Genomic DNA, 6458 nt, shown 5'->3' with positions numbered 1-6458 from the left:
GAAAATGAAAAGAAAGAGAGATCTTCTACATACAGACACATGATTTCTATTATAAAGATAGTAGGTTAACGAAGTATACTGCGGGAAGTAATTACAATCAATGTACTGGATGGCCCGGGGCGATGTTAAAATTAGAAAAGTTTATGTCGTTTGAATCTTAGGAATTTACGCCTTCTTGCCGCGCGGCCATCCTATACGTATTAATTGGTTATCTGTCAATTATTAATTAAATTATATCGATTTCTTCGCCTTTAGTCAAGGAAAGGAACGAGGGCCGGGCGTCGGGCTTCCCCCTCCGAGACCGAGCGGAGCGTCGCGTCGCCGCGAACCTCTTCCCGCGACGCCGCGTTCCCCTTTTCATTGCCTCGGGGAGCCTCGTCCGGGGGGAGGGGGGGGCGTGTGTAACGGTGTATATCTTCGAATAGTTTATTTTTCTATAGTGCAATCATTTCGTTTCGTGCAATTACCGGGCTCGTTGTTTTCCATTGAAAGTTTATCCGCGTGACGGACGCTCGCGACCGGTCTCGTTCACCTTGGGGGGCCTCGACCCCCGCGGCTCGGTCATGCTGTGTTGTAAAATGCGAAATTTCTAGGCAATCTAAACGAGTCCTCTAGCGAACGAATATCGTGCGTACCGCGAATCGAATCACGGAAGAGAAAGAAAGAGAGTTAGAGAGAGAGAGAGAGAGTGCGAGTGAAAGAAAGAGCGAGAGAGAGAGAGAGAGAGAGAGAGAGAGAGAGAGAGTGAAAAAGAAAATATTGCCTAACCGGGTGAGCGAGGGAAGTTTTTCAAATTTGTTGATACATTTCATACTTTTACGACTAGGGATTATGGCCTATTACAAACTATTTCGCAAAATTGATCTGTCGATTCAGTCGTTTTTATTCGCGAACGCGACACGAACGGCTGCGTTCCCGTGATTTAATCGACGTGCGCCCCGGCGCGAGGGTGGCCTGGAAAACAACTGGAAGAATCATAGTTCCGTTTCAATGGGACGTGCACGTAGCATTGTTCCCCAGTGTAAATAACGTTTCGACGCTGGGCTCAGATCGTAAAACGCGGAAACGAAAGGAAACAAGCAACGAAAAAAAAAGAGAGAGAGAGAGAGAGAGAGAGAGGAGGGAATCTATCCGATTGCCGAGAAGCACGTAAATCATGCCGCGCGGAATCGGATAACGTGGCCGCGCTATATTAAAAACGATCGAGTCGCGTTTAACTACCCCCTCCCCCGTTCCCCTTCCCCTTCCCCTTCTGACTCGGTTCCCCGAACCCCGCCGATTTGTGAAACGCAAAACTGAACATTTCCAACGGAACGAATACTATTCTCCCGCTAGAGCCATCGCGGAAGCTACGTTGAACAATGTCGCGTCGGTACTAACTATAAAAACCATTTCGAATTCGACTGACCGATGTACAGAAGACGTGTATAGCACATATACCCCCCATATTTTTCTCGATGTTATGCTTTTCTCGCGGAACTCAAGCGAGCGGAGTCGGCGAACCCGTTAATGATCCGCGCGCTGCGATCATTGTTGCAACGAGTATCAATAAAGGCCGGACGATTGTTACGTTTCGAAAAGCGTCGACGCTGGTTCGCGCCGATCCATCCTCTTTTCCACAACCGGATCCGCGAATCTCGACGAATGGCCGCGTTTCTATTTCGATCGATTCCACCACGACCCAATGTACCGGCGTTATCCGATGACGCGATAGTTCTTTCTATTTTTTTTTTTTTCTTTGTCATAGGAACTTCCATGCGTAGCGATCTCGACCAATGATTTTGACAAACGCGCCGCCGCGAGTTCATCCGATTCTCGAACGACCTCTGAGAACAATTCACGGACACGTGCGTGTTTCTCGTCGGTTCGTGAATCTCTCGCCGCGTCTGCATTCGATCCGTATTTAAAATATGCTCGGTAGACTGCTCCGCTGGAAATAAGAAAAAGCAAACAAAAAAATAAAATAAAGACTGTAAACTGTGAAATCGACTGTTCATTTGGAATTGCAGAATATCGAACAGCGATTCGGGCACGGATGTTCCGGGTTCGCGTAAGCTGGTCGAGTCGGGTCGGGTCGGGTTCCCAAAAATTTCGAGATTTCCAAAAGAATCGGGTTTCCCGAAAATTTCGAGATTCCCCAAAGACATAGTGTTTCCCGCAAAATTGGAGATTCCCGGAAAGAATCGGGTTTCCCGAAAATTTCGAAATTCCAGAAAGAATCGGGTTTCCCGAAAATTTCGTGATTCCCCGAAGGAATCGGGATTTCCAAAAATTTCGAGATTCCCGAAATGATCGGGGTTTCCAAAAGAATCAGCTTTCCCGAAAATTTCGAGATTCCCAGAAAAAATCGGGTTTCCAGAAAATTTCGAGATTCCCTGAAGGAATCGGGATTCCCAAAAATTTCGAGATTCCCGAAATGATCGGGGTTTCCAAAAGAATCAGCTCTCCCGAAAATTTCGAGATTCCCAGAAAAAATCGGGTTTCCAGAAAATTTCGAGATTCCCAGAAAAAATCAGGTTTCCAGAAAATTTCGAGATTCCCTGAAGGAATCGGGATTCCCAAAAATTTCGATATTCCCGAAAGAATCGGGTTTCCTGAAAGAATCAGGTTTCCCGAAAATTTCGATATTCCCCGAAGGAATCGGGATTCCCAAAAATTTCGAGATTCCCGAAAGAATCGAGTTTTCCGAAAGAATCAGGTTTCCCGAAAATTTCGAGATTCCCCGAAAGAATCGGGTTTCCTGAAAATTTCAAGATTCCCCGAAGGAATCGGGTTTCCCGAAAATTTCGAGATTCCCCGAAGGAATCGGATTTCCCGAAAATTTCGAGAATATAACATACACTCTTAAAAACAATTCGTGATGGACAGCATGCCGACTTTTTCGGGGATCCCGACACTTTGGAGAATCTCTCAATTTTCGGGTACCCGTCCCGAACTCGAAAAAATGCTGTTCCCGACCCGATATTTCGGGTTCTCGCACACGCCTAACCGTACACGTATAGGAGTCGCGTGACTTCGTTCGGAACGAACGCGCGTACAAAACGAAGAAAGAAGCGAGGGAACGGCAGGACGTCCGCGGTAATAATGAGGAAGGTTCGTGATATCCGTGGCGGGATAGTGTTACCGCGAATAGGGCTCGTTATTAACTCGTTATTACCATCGCTCCTCCATCATCTCGTTTCTTCTTTTATTTCTTTGCCCCTTCTGTTCTTTTTGCGCCCGCGGTGGTCGTTCGGCGGAACGTTGCGAGTCACGGCACTCGGTGGACCGCGGACCCCCCGTAAATTAGTACAACAATTAACTCTCGCGCAATGGAATTTTCATTACCGTGCTCGGTCCTCGGGTTTTCTCGTTGCCCGATCCATCGAGCCCGAAACTCCGAGGGACCACCGGAAATTCTACTTGAAATTCCCGGGGCCGTAATGGCCGATTACCTCGGCAACGCGTGCGCCAACTTCCGGCGTCGAAGAACCGCGACGGGGACGGAGAAGGTTTGCTTCGAGAAAGAGAGTAAATTAACCGAATGAAAACGTAACTCGATCCGGGAAGAAATATAACGAACGAAACTTTCGTAACGCGATCAATGCAAGAACTTTTCGTCGGGGGCCGTACGGTTCCGGATACTATCGCGCGGCGAATTGGCAAACTTCGTGAGCCGAGCCGAACCGAATCGACGGGAACTTCGCGCCGAAACACTGTTCCGCCGGCTATTCCCGTTTGATAACTACTTTTTACGGATCCGTTTGCACGCGTCCCGTAACACGGCCCCCTTTTCCTACGCGGTCGATTTCACCAGCCACCCGAAACTGTTCCGATCAGTTTTCTCGAACCGGTCGGTCGCGGAAGACCGAACACGAAACGCCCGATACATACTCGGATCGATGATTTACACCGGCGAACTAGTCGATCGATGGCCCTCCGAAACGACAGATTGAAACAGGGACGATTCAAAACCGTGTACATATTTTACTCTAGGAACGTCAACTACGAACAGCGAATCATCCTTTTTAGTGTACATTACTTTGTATGATAGCCTACGAAAGAAAGAAAGAAAAAAAAATACGTTTAGCTAGACACTATCGAGATTTCCATACGAAAGGCAACGGGGAGGAGGAACAAGTCGCTGTTTCTGGGAATTCTTTTCGTGCGATAATTCTCACGTGCTGCCCGAGGGGATTGAATGGTCGCGGGCGCGATACGGAAATCGACGACCATCGGCGCTGTAAACAATTGATGAATCGATAGAAAATAGGGCCCGCTGCAGCTGTAATTAGTTCGAAGGGGGAAAATCCCCATGATTTTTCCATTCGCTCGTTTAGAAATTGTTATAGTAGACTCGAACTAATTCGATACTGAAATTCGTTGGATCGTTTGTTTCGTTTGTGCGAGCATCCGGGGTTCGGGGAGACAGCTGGTCGATAGGTGAAACAACGCTCCGATAACGATTCTCGACTTCTGCTAAACAATTGACACACGCCTTTCGTCTCCGTATCGATTCAACTGCAGTTCAATCCCGAATTCCTCGCATGTACCTGTAGCGTTAAAGATCGGTTGGGCAGGAGAACAACGCCCGCGGAGAAGGTCACGCAGCATTCGCACAAGATCTTCCGTTAACGAAAGAGACAAATTTAGAGAAAGAGAGAAAACGAGAGAGAGAGAGAGAGAGATAGGAAAGTAAGAGAAAAGGTGTGTGTATGTGTGTGCGTGTGTGAGAGAGAGAAATTTTTTTGAGGAACGAACGCAACAGAAAATTTACCCTTCGATAACGACAGTGTGCCAACAATTCCCCCCTCTTATTCCGAGCGTAGCCATCAGCTAATCACGTTTTTCATTCCCTTCGACGCCTCTGAGCTACTCGGGGTTTCGATCGCGTTGCAACCGCGCGATAAATACTCCGTGAACGTGACAGAAAAGCTTGCTTTGCCACGCGAACCTACCAGCGATGTGATCGAGGAAGTTCGCGACCGCTCGATCCGGTTGGAACGTTGTTTCAAAGAAAGTAGTCGTAACGGACAATGGCGGTGCGTGCGCGTGCGTCCACGAGCAGTCGCGAATTCCCTCGATGCCGCAAGAATGTGAAGTACAAAAGGGGAACGGAAAAGGAGAAATACAGTGATCTGTCGCTTTTATCAAATTTTTCAACGTTTCGGCAGTCGATAGACAAAGCACGTCGCTTTCAACCCCTTCCTCGCCGCCCTACGACCCCCTTCCTCGCAATCAAATTTCGTTGTTCTCCTTTTTTCTTTTTCTTTTTGTAAACTTTCCACGCGCGGAGGACTAGATTTCTCGAGACCGGGGACACGTTCCTTTTCTTTCTTATCTACTTCGGAGACGAGCAGGAGAAAAGAAAGGCAACGACGAGACCAAAGAAATGTTTATTTTAATGTTATGTATATTAATTGAGTTTATGTCGTGCAAGTCGATACATTTATCCGTGCGTCGCACCCGAGTGCTTTAATTATTCTTCCCTCTGATTATTTTTTAATTACTCTTATTAACGTAATATGTAGATGCCGTCGCCGTCTACGTGGCAACAACGTAGCCAACATACGCGCATACGTCTCTATTAAATAGGTTTCTGTTTTGTGTAATCAGTCGCGATCCATCGTCGAAATCATTTTTATACTTACGGTTGTACATTTCGTTTGACCGATCTAACCATCCGTCGGACGTCGTCGTAATGTTAACGATCATCATGATTATTTTTTATTATTATTTATAATTGATTGGTTTACGTGCTAATTATTAAGCAGCTAGTGCCGTTTATTTTATATTTCTCGTACAGTGTAATGTGTATCACCGCTGTTAACATATTTTATTAAAACTTTGCCATATAATACCTTCCGCAGTCTCACGTTCTCCATCCCCCCACCCCACCCCACCCCATTCGATTTAATTTGTCCACCGTTTATTGCGGAAAACAATCCATGAATATGCATGTAACAACAATCCTGGTGGCGAAACGTGCTTTTCGCGTCCCCTCGTTTCCCGTCGCACGGTCGCAGAATCCATCTTTGTGCGCCGCGTTTGTGTCGTCTCGTCGTTTCGTTACGACGTTATCGAAAGCGATCATCAGAAACGAAAGGAAGAGGAACGGCGAGCGCACAAAAGCCTTTCACGCGACGCAAAAGAAACCGAGGTACAAGCGGTTCGGTTGCGGCCGAAACGTCGCGTTGTTGTCGGAAATATATGTCGCGCGCCGCGCCGTTTGCAGCTTCGCTTTCGCAGCTTCGCGGAAACATGCTCAGGCGGTCGTGGTCTTTCCGCGGACGAAACAACCCGAGCGGCAGAGCGCTTTTCGTTTTCTTTCCATTTCCACTCGAGGTCCTCCGGGGTAATTCGAAACGAAGAGGTCGTTGCCTGTCGAACCCCGAGGTGTACCATAGGGAACCGAAACCGAAGCACGCGATCGATTATGTAGTTCTGCAACCCCCGATCACGGGCGGATCGAAAATGAA

Source organism: Halictus rubicundus, chromosome 3, assembly GCF_050948215.1.
Source record: "Halictus rubicundus isolate RS-2024b chromosome 3, iyHalRubi1_principal, whole genome shotgun sequence".
Taxonomy (NCBI): Eukaryota; Metazoa; Arthropoda; class Insecta; order Hymenoptera; family Halictidae; genus Halictus; species Halictus rubicundus.
Note: the sequence above shows the minus strand (reverse complement) of the source record.